The 15,441-nt window shown below is 34.5% G+C and overlaps 1 protein-coding gene across 1 annotated transcript in view; it reads left to right on the top strand.

The window, feature by feature from the left end:
* ADAMTS19 (ADAM metallopeptidase with thrombospondin type 1 motif 19) overlaps positions 1 to 15,441 on the top strand; it is a 237,160-nt gene that overhangs the window by 91,042 nt on the left and 130,677 nt on the right. The window lies entirely within an intron of this gene.

Raw genomic sequence — 15,441 nt, 5'->3', positions numbered from 1 at the left:
AAAATTCCAATCAAAATTTAAGCACTTTTTGTATATATAGACAAGAAGATTCTAAAATTTATATGAAAAGGCAAATAACAAATAGCCAAAACAATTTTGAATGGAAAAATAATTTTGGAAGAATCATAGTACCCGATTTTAAGACTTACTGCAAAGCTTCAGTAATCAAGACAGTGTAGTATTGGTTCAGGAATGGGTTACATAGGTCAATGGATCAAAATAGTTTCCAGAAGTAGACCCACACAAATATTGCCGAATGATTTTCTACAAAGGTAAAAACTCTATTCAATGAAAAGAGAATAATCTTTCAACAAATGGTCTTTTGTTTGAAATTGGACATCAGCATGCAAAATAATGAACTTATGCAAAAGCTAATACAAGGTGGATTATTGATCTAAAGGTAAATTGTAAAACTATAAAAACGTAGAAGATGGGGGCTGGCCCTGTGGCCGAGTGGTTGGGTTTACTCACTCTGCTTTGGCGGCCCAGGGTTTCGCCAGTTTGGATCCTGGGTGTGGACATGGCACCACTCATCAGGTCATGCTGGTGCGGCATCCTACATGCCACAACTAGAAGGACCCACAACTAGAATATACAACTATGTACTGTGGGGATTTGGGGAGAAAAAGCAAAAAAAAAAAAAAAAAGAAAAGATTGGCAACAGGTGTTAGCTCAGGTGCCAATCTTTAAAAAAATTAAATAAAAATGAAAACATAAGAGAAAATCTTTGTGACCTTGAATTAGGTAAAGAGTTTTTAGAGATGACACCGAAAGCATGATCTATGAAAGAAAGATTTGACAAACTGGATTTCATCTTATTATTAAAGCAACAATGACAACAGAAATACTTTTGCTCTGTAAAAGGAATAAAATACAAGTTATGGACTAGGAGAAAATATTTATAAATCACAAATCTAGATGCAAGAACTTACATATGGAATATATAAAGAACTCTGAAATCTCAACACTAAGAAAACAATTTAAAAATGTGCAAAAGACACTTCACAAAAAGGGTATATGGATGGCAAGTAAACATATGAAAAGATATTCAACATCATTTGTCATTAAGGATATGCAAATTAAAACCACAATGAGATATCACTATATATAAATTATATGAGTAAAATTAAAAATACTGACAATACCAAGTGCTGACAAGAACGTAGACCAACTTTAACGCCTGTGCATTGCTGCTGGAAGTCCCAAATTTTACAGCCACTTGGGAAAAGTTTGGCAGTTGCTTATAACGATAAACATGCACTTTTCATATGACCCAGTGATCTCATTCCTATTTACTTCAGAACAATAAAAACTTATATTTACCTAAAACCTATTCATGAATGTTTATACCTACTTTGTTCATAATTATCCCAAACTGGAAACATTCCAAATGTCCTTGAACAGGTGAATGGTTAGAAAACTGTGGTACATCCATACAATAGAATGCTATACAGAAATGAAGAGGAATGAAATATTCATTCATCTGTCAATTTGGAAGAACATCAAAGCATTTTCCTGAGTGAAAGGAGCCAGTTTCAAAAGATTACATGTCATACGATTACATTTTAAGACGTTCTCTACAAGACAAACCTATAATGATGATCAGGTCAGTGATCACCATTGGCTGGTGGTGGTGGAGGGTGTGATTAAAAAGGGATAGCACAAGGCAGTTTTGGGTGTTCTGGCTTCTGTTGGTGGTGGTGGTTACGCTAAACAAGTGTTAAAATTCATAGAATTGTACAATAAAGTAAATGTTACTGTATATGAATTTAAAAATTAAAATTAAAACAAAAAGAATTGTTGTGATCCTTAGATATGCTTTTAGCATTACATCAGGGGATTCCACAAAGGTTTCTACAGGTTGTGTCCTGCACAAGAGGATCTGATCTACAGGCCTAATGGGAAGGAGGGACTGAAATCCAGCCCAGACTTTACCTGCCAAGCTCTTTTTCTAATCCTTCCATTCACTTGGGAAATATTTTTAATAAGTAATCTCCCAGTGTTGTGCCTCTTTTTAATTTACACTAATCACTCTTCTGTTTGAGGCCCAGCTAAGAAATGATAATTTTTTCAGATTTTAGTGTATGTTCAAATGTATTGTTTTAGAATTTTCAAATGGAAGGCTATTTCTTTGTTGTCCTGTTTTCGCTTTATCCCTGTTTAAATTCTACCCATTCTCCAGAATGCTGATTTTTTTTCATTTTTGGACCTTCTGGATTACCTCTCCCTCTACCATGCCTGAACTTGGCAGACTTCAGTACACCTTTCTTATAGCTTGCATTCCATTCACTCCCTCTCCTTCTAATCTCGTTATGGTCAATGATCTTGCTCAATGCTTGCCTGTGTCCTCAGCACATAGCACAGTGATTGAGCATCCCAGATGCTCAATCTATGTATTTCTGAATAGAAATGAATTCCTGATAAGAAAATAACATCTTTCCTATGGTTTACAATAAAAGCCAGGCTGGACTTACGTTATTTAATTCTTGGCCGCTGGTATTTATCTTGTTAGGCACTGGCCAGAACATAAATCACACACTTTATATTTCTATTTTGGCAAGACATGTTGCAGGGATAAGACGACTCAGATACATAATTCTTAAGGAATTATTATGAAAAGTAGTTGTTCTCTTCTCAAGATATTTCCTTCTCAAGATCCTTTACTGTTAAAGATTGATTTTAATTATAGAATTTTGTTTATATTAGAAAGTGTTTTAATGGTGCTATAAAACACAATATGAATATTAAAATATGCTGAGTATATCCCTGGGAAACCAAAACTGTCTTAATTTAGAAAACTCCCTGAGGTCTTCCTTGTAGGTTTTAGAGTTGTTATTATAAGCGTCTGGAAGTGCAGCTTTGTGTTTACCACATACTTACACAGTGTTGTCAGTGGACAATAATACTTCTTAAGCATCTACTATGTGCCATGGGTTTTTAAATACATCACCTCATTTAACCCTTCAAGAGTTCTTTGTTATAAGAGATTGATACCTCATTTTACAAATAAAAAAATTAAATTTTATATTTGATGGTTACCATGTTTCGTATAGGCCAACATATGCCTGAAATATGTTATCTAAATTAATTAGCATTCCTAAGACAAATTATTGATTTCCCAGTTTTACTGTTGGGAAAACTGAGGCTTAGAAGAAAGAACTGAGTTTCCTGTGGTCACAAAGCTGAACTTTGAGGCTGGAACTCAAACCCTAGAATATTTGACACAAGAGCATCAGTTCTTAAAGCTTTATTCTTTGTATTTTGTCTTTTTTATACTTAATGTAGAAAACAGGACATGAAAAATTTTTTATTGAATTCCAATCAGGATTTTAGAAAGTATCAAATCATCTTGGAGAACAATTTTAACGTTCATTTACTATTAACTACCTCAGTATACAAACCTAAAAAGCTGAGATCTTAAAAGTGCGTCTAGTCTTGGAATCACTTGTGCTTAAACAAATGTATATTTTTTAAACAAATTATGTCAAACTTAATATTTTAAATATTAGTAGTTGAGATTTAAGAGCTTCAGATATTTGTAATTGTATTGTAATTATAATTATACTCTTTAGATTTCTCTAGTTTATAGAATTCTTTCTTTTATTCAAATAAAAACACTGATCATACAGAGTAGAAAGCAAGTTAAGAAAAGTAGCAAAATGATTAAAAATGGACAAGGTGAAGAAAAATGTTCTGTTGGACTGTTTTGAAGTTTGAGTTAGTTTGTAGTTATAAATGCACGCTGTCAATGTTTTTACTAGTATACTAAAAGAGCAATTTATACAGCTTTTTAGTAGCACGATATTTTTAGTTTTAATTGTCTCTGTTTAATGCCTTCAGGATATGATTACGTTATAACATTATAAAAATGCGTTAGCCAAAATTCCTGATTTATATGCAATCAGAACACTTTTAAATTTTTCCAGCTGTATCCTTAAACTTCACAAAAATCTTTAGCTGTGATTCATCTTACCTATTTTTTAAAGTCATGACAGTTTTTTAATCTCCAAGGCAGATGAAATCATTAAACCTAATTCCCTTTTTTTTGTTTTTTTTTTTTGCCTTGTGAGCAACTCATATAGAAAGCCTAAGACCTTTGATTTATCTTTTTTCAAATTAACATAGCAATGAGAATACCGACTTTCAGCCATGTTTGTGGTAGACTGCTTAGTGAAGTTCTCATTACTGATTTACAAGAGTTAGATGCGTAATCTACCACATATGCCTTTTTCAGTGTGCCACAAGAAGTATATTTTCAGAGTTGCACTGAAGTCCAAATTAAGAATTTCACATGGTATATATTATTAATGATGTATTAATGATATATCAAAACCACAATAATGTACATCAGAATCTGACTTAATTTAAACCCTCTAAGGATTTGAGAGTTGGACTTGTAAAACCATCTAATAACCTGCCCTTAAATTTTCTATAGAGATGTGAAGCAGAATAAATCTAGAATACAATAGCAGGAGCACAAAACTAGCCTACAGACATAAATTTTCTTAATTATTCTTCCTTCCATACAAAAGCAATCTTTTTCATTATGTAAGTGTGAGGAGGAGGTGGGTGGGCTTAATGTTGTGGTTTATTATAAAGCTTAAAAAGAAGTGTAAAACACCAAAAGCGAAAACAAAACCTATTTTAAAACCCTGCCTTTACTATGATCTATGATGTTCTCTCCATCTCTCAGAAGAACGGAATTTCGGAATTGGCCACCTCTACTTACCCCACATACCACTCTCCTTCTGGACTCTCTTTCTCTCACTATTTTTCCTAAGCGTTTATTTGAACTATCTTTCACCTTCTTCTTCTTGCACCATGTTAATATTTCATATAAAAGTTTGTCACAGATTTAGAAGTAGTATATTATATATGCTATCTAGTCCAGTGGTTCACTGATCTTACATACCTCCATCACACCTTAGGATAATAAAATAAAATGAGGAATTATTCACTATTTTATTTTCCCTTAGAAACCCGTTAAAGATAACACACACTTTTTTAACATGTGTATTCCCATCTGTAGTTAATTTTGTCTCAATACACATTACAGGGTCAAAAATTGTACTAAGTTAGGCAAAAAAAATGTTGCATCTAGCTTTCTACAGTGTGTTAAATCTTTCTCTTACAAGTCCCTACCTCACTTCATTGCAAGAAAATGAAAACTTAAACTTGTCAATTAACGTTATTTTTCTTCTAGTTCAAATGACTTTATTCATATACTTTGTATTTGTTTTTGCTTTAACTAATACTCAGTTTTTCCAGACAGTTCCCCTAACCTCTGATTTGATCCTTTCCAAGTAGCTGGGGTGATGGGCTATAGATCAGCAATCATAATTCTTTCACTACCCTCTGAGACCTTTGGTCTTTGCATTTTTGCAATGAATTCCTTAGTCTACATAGCAACAAAGTACACTGCTGGACTTGGCTGCCAGAAATGCAGTTGGTGGGTTCAAGGCCCTGAGAACCTTCCTATTCAACTCTTTTTGCTGCAGTCTTGATCTTCCCACCCACCCCCTTTGCCACCCTTCCAGCTCATACTGCTGCTAAACTTCAGCTCTATTCTCCATTCATCTTCTGTGTTAAACTACCCACGTCTCTGACCTTGGCAGCAAGAGTCAAAGTAGGCTCAGAAATGATAGCTCAGTCCTTCTCTCCACCTCGTCCCACTGTATTTTCGTTAATTCTCTATCTGAGCCATCCTGTATTGCCCTGGAAATTCCCAAATCACTATCCTCCAGAGTTCCAAAAGAATATCACTGGTCCTTATCCTTTCCCACCTGCCATCAGAGAAAAGCGTTTAGACGACTAGGAACAGATGACTTAGGTGGAAATACAAAAGAGAAATGCACGTTAATACATCTCAAAATTTATTATCACTGTAATATACAAGGCACTGTTCTACATATTGGGGATGAACAAATTGATTTCTTAGTATTTTCCTGCCCTTGTAGTGCTTACATTCTGATGGAGAGATGGTCAATGTCCATAATAAATAATTAAATTAATTGGTATATTAAAAGATAAAACTGGCATAGAAAAAAATAGTAGATCTAAGTAAGAGAGAATCCAGGAGTTCCAGGGTGTGGGGAAGGGTATTTGCAATTTTAAATTTGGTGATCAAGAAATGTCTCACTGAAAAAAATGATATTTAAAAAAGATTTGAAGAAGATCTGGGAGAGGTATTTAGGAAGAGAATGTTCCAGACAGGGTAAAAAGTCAGTGAAGGGGTCTTGAGGTGGAAACATGCTTGTCTCATTTGAAAAATGACCAAAAAAAAAATAGGCAATGTAATTGGAATAGAATGAATAAAGGGGATTATTATGGGAAATTTTAGATTTTGTATTTCTTCTTTTGACGGCTTTGGTAAGTTGTAAAATTTATTGACATACTCTTTAAAAAAATATTACCTTGATGTCTTCAGGAATTGTAGAAAATTTCCTTATTCATTTTTGATGCTGGTAATTTGTGTTTGTCTCTTATTCTTGATCAGTTTACTAAGGAATTATCAATTTTTGCCAATTTTCTTTTACATTTGTTTTATAGTTCATTGATTTTCCTCTTTATTATTTCTTTCCTTCTATATTCTTAAGCTTTGATGCTCTCTTCTTTTCCTAGCTCCTGGAAGGAATTTTTACCATTGATTTTCGGTCCTTTTAATTTTTTCTAATATAAACTATGAATTTCCCTAAGCACTGTCATTACAGCCCACACATTTGTGATATGTTCTATTTTTATTATGACTGTATTTATAATATTTTTTATAATATAATTTCCTAATTTCTAATTTTCTAATTTCACTTGTGGACTATTTGTAAGGGTGTCATCTCGTGTCCAGGCAGTTTCAGTTTTTCCAGTTCTCTTTTTAGTTCTTGATTTCTAAATTATTTCCATTGTGGCCAGTGAACATACTTTGGGTTATTTCTACTTTTCAAATTTGTTGAAGTTTCTTTCACTGCTTAATGTACGGTCAACTTTTATAAATGTACCATGTACACTTAAAAAGAATGTGAATTTTGCTCTTGGGTACAGTGTTCTATTACGTCAACTAAGACAGACTTGCTAATATTTTGTTGAGATCTGTTATGTCCTGAGTGAATTTTTTTATGGTTGTTCTATCATCCACTAAAAGAAGCACGTCAGGGCCGGCCTGGTGGTGCACCAGTTAAGTTCCCACATTCTGCTTTGGCGGCTCAGGGTTCCCCGGTTCTGATCCGGGGTGTGGACCTACGCATCACTTGTCAAGCCACGCTGTGGCAGGTGTCCCGCGTATAAAGTAGAGGAAGATGGGCACAGATGTTAGCTCAGGGCCAGTCTTCCTCAGCAAAAAGAGGAGAGTTGGCAGCAGATGTTAGCTCAGGGCTAATCTTCCTAAAAGAAAATAAATAGAAAGAGGCATGTTAAAGTCTCCCAGTTTAATTGTGGGTTTGTCTATTTCTCCTCTTAATTCTGTTCGTTTTTGCCTTATATATTTTGATGCTTAGTGATTGAGTAAATACAGACATAGAATTGTGATGTCTTCTTGTTGGAGTGACCCTCTTATCATCAAAAAATATCCATCTTTATCTCTCCTGATGCTTGTGGCTTAAATTCAATTTGTCTAATTTTGTATGTTTGTAATATTTATATCACCCCTGCTCTGTTTTGGTTAATGTTTCTATGTTATATCTTTTTCTATGCTTTTACTTTTAACCTATGTCCTTTTTTTTTCTTTTTTTTAAGATTGGCACCTGAGCTAACATCTGTGGCCACTCTTCTTTTATTTTTCTTCTTCTTCTCCCCAAAGGCCCCAGTACATAGTTGTGTATTCTAGTTGTAGGTCCTTCTGGTTGTGGCATGTGGCACTTCGCCTCAGCATGGCCTGATGAGCGGTACTATGTCCGCGCCCAGGATCCAACCAGCAAAACCCTGGGCCGCCAAAGCGAAGCACACGAACTTAACCACTCGGCATGGGCCAGCCCCTATGTCCTTGTTTTTAAAATGTTTTTCTTGTAAGCAGAATAGATTTGGGGTTTATTTTTTAATCCAGTCTTACAATCTGAGTTTGATTTAGCATAGTCTTTTTTATTTAATGAAATTTTTGGTATGAAATGCTATTTTTAATTTTCTATGTGACTTTATTTCATGTTTCCACCTTTCTTTTTTGAATAGGTAAATCCAATATTCATATGCCATTTTCTATCTATGTGATTGTTAGCTCTGTATTACTTTACTTTTCTTTCACAGTTGCCCTATGTATTACGACATGTATCCTTTTACCACTCTCCATATGTTGCTAAAACTTTTGAACACCTGCATTCCCTTTATCCCCCAACTACATATTGTTGCATGTATTTCAGTTCTCCCATATTTCAGTTTCGCAAGACAGAAAATTAGTGTTTTGTGTATTCAATATTTATTTAGAGTTACCCTATATTTACTTTTTCTGGTGTTCTTTATTTCCTCTGCCTTTCCATGTTCCAGTCTAGGATGTTTCCTTCCGTTTGAAGAAATTTCTTGAACATTTCTTTACACCAATATTTTGATATAAAGTATCCTGAAGAAGGAATTTCTTCCTCTCATTTACAGAAAAGATACATTTGGGTTGTGGTGGCCCAGTAAATGTAGATTTCAAGCTCAGTATCTTTATGTTAAAAATGTCTTTATTTCATAATCGTTTTTTCTCTAATTTTTATATTGGTGGCTTCCCTCTCACAGTGGACCTCTTCACTTGGTTCGTATTTTTATTTGTGAGCTCATCTTTCGTGGAATTTTTTTTCTCTGTGGGTATTTTATTCCTGCTGAGATGATAAACTGTCTCATCATAGTGATACAGTCATGTGCCGCATAACGACATTGCAGTCAACAACAGCCCACAAATGCAACAGTGGTCCCATAAGATTAGCACCATGTAGCCTAGGTGTGTCATAGACTATCCCATCTAGGTTTGTGTAAGTACACTCTATGATGTTCACACAACAACAAAATCCCCTAAAGATGCATTTCTCAGGACATATCCCCATCATTAAGCAACGCGTGACTGTTTCATTTGTTTTTACTGAACTGACAAGTATTTCCCCAACCTTCTATGATCCCCAAATTGTTTGATCCATTCATAGGTTACATTCATGGCTTACTATTCCTGTGGCTTCACACCTATGCATGATAGTGGCTTGGGGTTTTGATTTGTCAATGGAGTATTTTCTAGCATACCCAGAATTTATTTTGAGCCAGAGTTCCTTCCTGCTTTCCTGCACATGGACTTTTAAAGTTATTTTTAAGTATGTTTGAAGGTAGTTAACAGCAGCAATTCCAGGCTTTCTGATTTGTATATGGATCTCAGTTCTTTACTCACTAATACCTGTCTCTGCAGACGTTTTGAAACCACACGCATTATTTAATAAGATTTGTATCTTATCGGATACCTAGGCTCTGACAGCATCAACTCCAGATTTGAAATTTTTTAAGCTTTATTCTTTTCACTTGGGAATTCTTTTTTTTTCAAGCTTAGCTATGCAATGAAAAATTCGTATATTACATGTTATTTGGCATCTCTGTTTGTTTTCCACAAAAAAAGTCTCAGTCTACCATGATCTGGGAACACATAAACAACATTTTAATGTCTGTACAATTCTGCCTTATTTGACAACAGGGATTCACTATACTTTTTATTAAACTGATACCCTTTTTTTTTTTATTAGTGGTCACTTTTTTCGTAGAAACTACTATACTGTTAATAAAGTTACAGATTAGTTAAACATTTAAGAGAATCTAGAAGCCTGTTTTTAAAATACGTTTGTAACTATACTGATATTAAACTCATAACTTACATAATTGTATTTTTATATTCCTATATAAGGTCATCATCTTGTCTTTTAATGGTACAGAGGCAGATAATTAGCAAACTAGTAAGGCAAGTTATTGTTTCAAAATATGTTCAAAGTCCAATTTGAATGTAATCATGTTAAATGGGTTTCATATTGTCTGGGACCATCATTAAATCATTCTAAAAATTTTTTCCAATTTGTGGATGGAATGCATTTTTTTCTTTCTTTCTCTTTTTTTTTTTTTTTGAGGAAGATTAGCCCTGAGCTAACATCTGCTGCCAATTCTCCTCTTTTTTGCTGAGGAAGACTGACCCTGAGCTAACATTCGTGCCTATCTTTCTCTACTTTATGTGTGGGACACTTGCCACAGCATGACTTGACAAGTGGTGTGTAGGTCTGCACCTGGGATCTGAACTGGTGAACCCCTGGCGGCCCAAGTGGAACATGGCGACCTTAACCACTGTACCACCGAGCCAGACCCTGAAATGCATTTTGATTCTTCAAAATTGCGTTTTTATTTAAGGTCCTGCACTGAGTCACATTTTATATTAATTTTTGTTTTAGGGAATTTCATCTATGCAATTCCTTTAACACTCCTCTTATTGAGGATATACTAAATACACTGTTGATGCAGAGATGTCCACCATGGCTTATACATTTAAAGAACCTAAGTTCTTCCTGAGTAGCATCACCTCTCATGGGCATCTCCTTACCCTTTTCCCTGCTCAGTCCTTTGTTCAGGAATTCCTCTCTTAACTTCCACTGCCTTTCCCTGGCTACCCTCTGCCCTCTCAGTGCTTCCACAAAGTTATTTCCCTTTCTAAAAGCCTTTCCTGCTTTGATTCTCCCATATTATCCTGTGTACATCTTTATGTCTTAATGATCCCGTTTCAAAATGAGTATTTGTGTGGCTTGCACTCCTTAAGGCATACTCAGCATGTACTCATCTTTGTACCTTTGGTACTTGTCACATATTACATTACTTAGGGCTCAAGTAATAGTAAGACTCATAGGTAAATAATTTACTTTATTGGGTACAATCATAGGACAAATAACTTACCAAGGACTGTGCAAGATTTTGTGCCAGGATTTGGAACTCAGGTAGTCTAGCTAATGGTTAAAAGCAACAGTTGTGGAGCTGGCCGACTTACTTTTGTTAGCCTATATCCATCTGATTGCATAAAAACTGATTTTCCGATTAGTCCCTTACTGTAGCATGCATCCTGTAGGGTTTTAGGTGTCTCTGATCATCTGGGTAGGGTGTATCATATCTCATCCTAGGATAGTGTGTTTTGTTTTCAGATGAGAGATTCTCTTGACTCCTGGTGCATGACTTGATTCATTTTTAGGTGAGAATTTAGAGGTTGTTTTGGTTTCCTTTGTATTTCCAGAATTTTTTGTATTAAAAGACTGCTTTAAAAAGAGTCTGTATTACATCTATCTTTAAATAACAGCTGTGTTAAATCCTTTCCCCTTCTAACCTCTACCCCTTATTATAATAAGAAACATGTGGGTTCTTGAAAGGACCTGAAAAGCTCAGGCTTTTAAACAGAATAATGCAAGTCATTTACATTAGTCATGGTTACAATTATTCTCCATAACTTCCAAGTCAAAGAAAATCTCCTTGGTGTGCCAAATGTAAGAACAATGAAATTCAAATTTATCAGAGTCTTAGTTGAAGATTCTGACTTTACACTTAAAGAAGAATAGGTGTAGAGGGTCGTTTTTGGTTGTTAAATTATAACCTGGTCTCTAAGAAAATCCTTTAATTACTATTCAAATTTCATAGACATGATTATCATATTTATGTCTTTAATTTTCTCATTATAAAGCTATTATAAACATTTACTTGAATTTGTAAAATAGGAAAAGAGGAATAAAAATTACCTATAATCTCTCCACATATTATAATTACTATTAGCAAATTACTATGGTTATGTAGTCTTTTTGATCGCCCGTGAGAATGTGCTGGTATGGGTTTTTTAATATTTAGCTGTAATTATACCTCTGTGTCAACATATACGCATCATTTTTTAATTATATTTTATTTTATAGTATAAAATATATGTCATATTATAAATTATAATCTTTATCACCATAGTTTTTTTTACATGATCACACAATAGTCATTGATTTCTCATAAAGTGGTGAGGAATCTGGGGCCCCCAGAGAGGTCACTGCTCATTCCTTCTCTTCCCCTATACCGCAGGGCTGGTGTTACGAACATACTAAAGTTGTATACCTGTTCCATCCTCTTGCTTCCCACTGCTGTTTCTAAATCAAAATCTTTCCTGTCTACAAATAAAAACTCTTCATTTGAAGCTGAAGCTCTCAAGCTGTACCATCTTCTCCCTCATTGTCACTGTGATTGATCTCCTTGGATTCTCACTCACATTTCCTATGGATTTTGGCCACAATTCCCACCTTCCTGAGTTCATTGTGATTATGTGCAATTCTGTGTTCATATAATCAGTCTACCCAACACTACTTAATAATTCTTTGACCTCAATCTGGATGACCTCTATCTCTACCCTTCTCTACTCTTATGGCAATAGCTAATCATGTCATAGAATTTCACCTCTGAAATTTTAAATCCCTAAATCTCACCCTCATATCACAGTCTCTAATACTGTTTGAGAAAGTATCTGTTCGTTTTGTTCATTGATGACTCCATTCTCCTGACCGCTGCAATCTATTCTCTAAATTATCAGGCTCCCTTTACCTTACTTCTTTACTTATCCAGCACAGAGCCCTACAAGTCCTATCCCTTCTTTCAGTCTCAATTTTACTGCCAACTCTTATATACTTCGATTCTTCCTTTACACTTGATCTACAAAACCTCAACCCCAATTTAATCCAAATATTACTCTTTTCTGTTTTGGCCATTAGGTTGGATATCACTCAACTGGGGATATTTGTGCCACTCCAGCCTTATGCTCTCCATCCTCAGCTGAACCATATGTTTTCTGACCCATTTACAATAAATATTCTCCTAGTACTTAATCAGCTCTCTTTCCCATTTCTCTCAATTGCTATTCCAAGCTTTTATTTCTTTTCCAAAAGGAACTATTCAACTTCCATCTACTTTTGACCCATGCATCACATAACATTGCCTCCTTTTTCACTTAGACATACAAGAATATCAAAAAGTAATTTCCTTAACTTTACAAGCTATGTCTATGAAAATCCTACAGCCATCGTATTCCATTGTGAAACTGTAAACATTCCTATTAAAGTCAGCAGAGGAAACAAGGAGCCCAATACCACACATGTATTTCAATAGTATGTTGGAAATCCTAGCCATTGTGGTAAGGTTAGAGAAAAATATAGAGAAAATATATAAATATAGAAGAGAAAGAATAATACAGAAGAGATAAGAATTGGAAACAGGTTACAATACTATTTTTATTGGGGAACAGTATATTTGAAGGGGTACAGGAGAAGAAATGTAAAACTTATTAAAGTGACTAAATTTGATATGTATCAAACGGATATATGACATGATGATGACCCACATTAGCTGAGCTTTAATCTGCGTATGGTGATTATTTTAATTGTGGCAAAATATATAGGCATCCTAAGGGAAATTTTGTACCAAACAATGGTCATTGGCATGCTAATTATAGTTGAGCTTAATTTAGTATTTTTTCAGGACATTTAATCTCAAATTATATATTTTTTTAAATCATCAAATGCTTAAGAGAATTTTAATACCCTGAGAGGAGATATTTTTCTTTCCCTCTCCTTCCCTCCCTTCCTCCCTCTTTCTTTCCTTCCTCTTCCCTTCAATTATGACACAAATTCAATTACTCTCCAATCTTTGTTTTTCATTTTTTATGTATTAATAAGTACATGACTTAGCTCTCTTAAAATTCACATTATGTTTAAGAATTTTTAAAAGTTTTTATTTCATCTGTTGCATAATGGAAGTAGATAAAGAATATGTTTTTCTCCTCCTCCTCTTCTCCATTGCCCAACCCCTCTATGTTTATCATTACCTTCGTTTCTCCTTCCTACTTTATCTTGATATAGCCGTAGAGTAATTTCAGTTGCCTTAATAAGCCAAATGAAGTAGTAGGGTTTATCCTCTGTCTATTCATGCTTTAGTCCATCCATCCATCCACCCATCCATTCATAAAGAAGTCATTTCATCTATTTGTAGACTTGAAATTTCTGTCACATCTATTTTAATTTCTAAATATAGAGAGAAAATATTTGTATATATATTTCTTCTCTTGGCTGTTTCTTTCTGTAGTTATATTTTAAAAATAACATGTTTATACCACATTTTGCTTAAAGAATATATCTTAATTTCCCTGATAGTCCAGAGGATACCAGGCCTTGACATTCTGCATGACATTTGAATGAGTAGTTGAGGAGTTCAGATATACTTTCAACTAATCTCCATTTTCAACCCCCCAGCAGTGCTTCTCCTCAAACCTTGTGTGCCTCAGGGTCAAGCCTCTTGAGTTCTACTACGTTCATAAAATCCTTGTCTCCTGTCATTTGGGCTGAAGTACCACTAAATCAGTTCATATTCCGCCATGAATCTTCTATCTTTCCAAAACATGGGCAAGGTGATTTACACTTTTATTTAAATTTAATTATTCTTACCATTATTTTTTAAGTTTCTCAGGAGAGAAAAAAATTCACAAGCAGTCAGCTAACCATCTTTAGCTAGGGGCAACTCTGTACTAAATTGTAATCAAAATAAATGTTCACTGGTAGATGGACTCAAAGTTGAGTTCAAATCCCCATTCTATCATAGTTAGTAGTCATGTGATCTTTGGCAAGTCATTTTGCTGGTCCAGGCACTAATTTTTTCATAAAAAGAGCTTAAATGTATTTTATAAGGACATGAGAATAAGAAAACATACATTTAATTCAACAAATACTAGATATTTTAATAACTTTTGTTATTTGAAAATGTTTTAAAATTTATGTGTGTTTTTTTTTTTTTTAAAGATTGGCACCTGAACTAACAACTGTACAACTGTGGCCAATCTTTTTTTTTTTTCTGCTTTATCTCCCCAAATTTCCCCTGGTACACAGTTGTATATCTTAGTTGCAGGTCCTTCTAGTTGTGGCATATGGGACGCCGCCTCCATGTGGCCTGACGAGCGGTGCCATGTCCGCGCCCAGGATCCGAACAAGCAAAACCCTGGACCACCGCAGTGGAGCGTGCGAACTTAAACACTAGGCTATGGGGCCGGCCCCCTAAAATTTATGTTTGGAAGATTACAATTCCTTGTGTTAAATGATATTTACTCAAGGATATATCTTAATTATTAACATAGTACATAAATCTTTGACTAAAGAATATCGATGATTTCGGATATTATCATCTTTACTGATAATTTAAACCAAAAGGTCAAATATCTTGCTGAAATTCTTATCTTAAAAAATATTTCAGTATCATATACTTCTAGTCAGACCATCTTATTAGCCAAGAAATTTTCAAAGGAAACATTTTCAGTCTTCCAAATATCACAGATAGTTTTTATGTCACATTAGTTAAAATGATATTAAGACTGTCCTGTGTGTGAATGCATAAAGAAGCTGTGGTATATATACACAGTGGAATACTACGCAGCCATAAGAAGAGATGAAATCCAGCCATTTGTGACAACAT

Source organism: Equus asinus, chromosome 9, assembly GCF_041296235.1.
Source record: "Equus asinus isolate D_3611 breed Donkey chromosome 9, EquAss-T2T_v2, whole genome shotgun sequence".
Taxonomy (NCBI): Eukaryota; Metazoa; Chordata; class Mammalia; order Perissodactyla; family Equidae; genus Equus; species Equus asinus.
The sequence above is the reverse complement of the archived record's forward strand: the minus strand, read 5'-3'. Positions and strand labels throughout refer to the sequence as shown.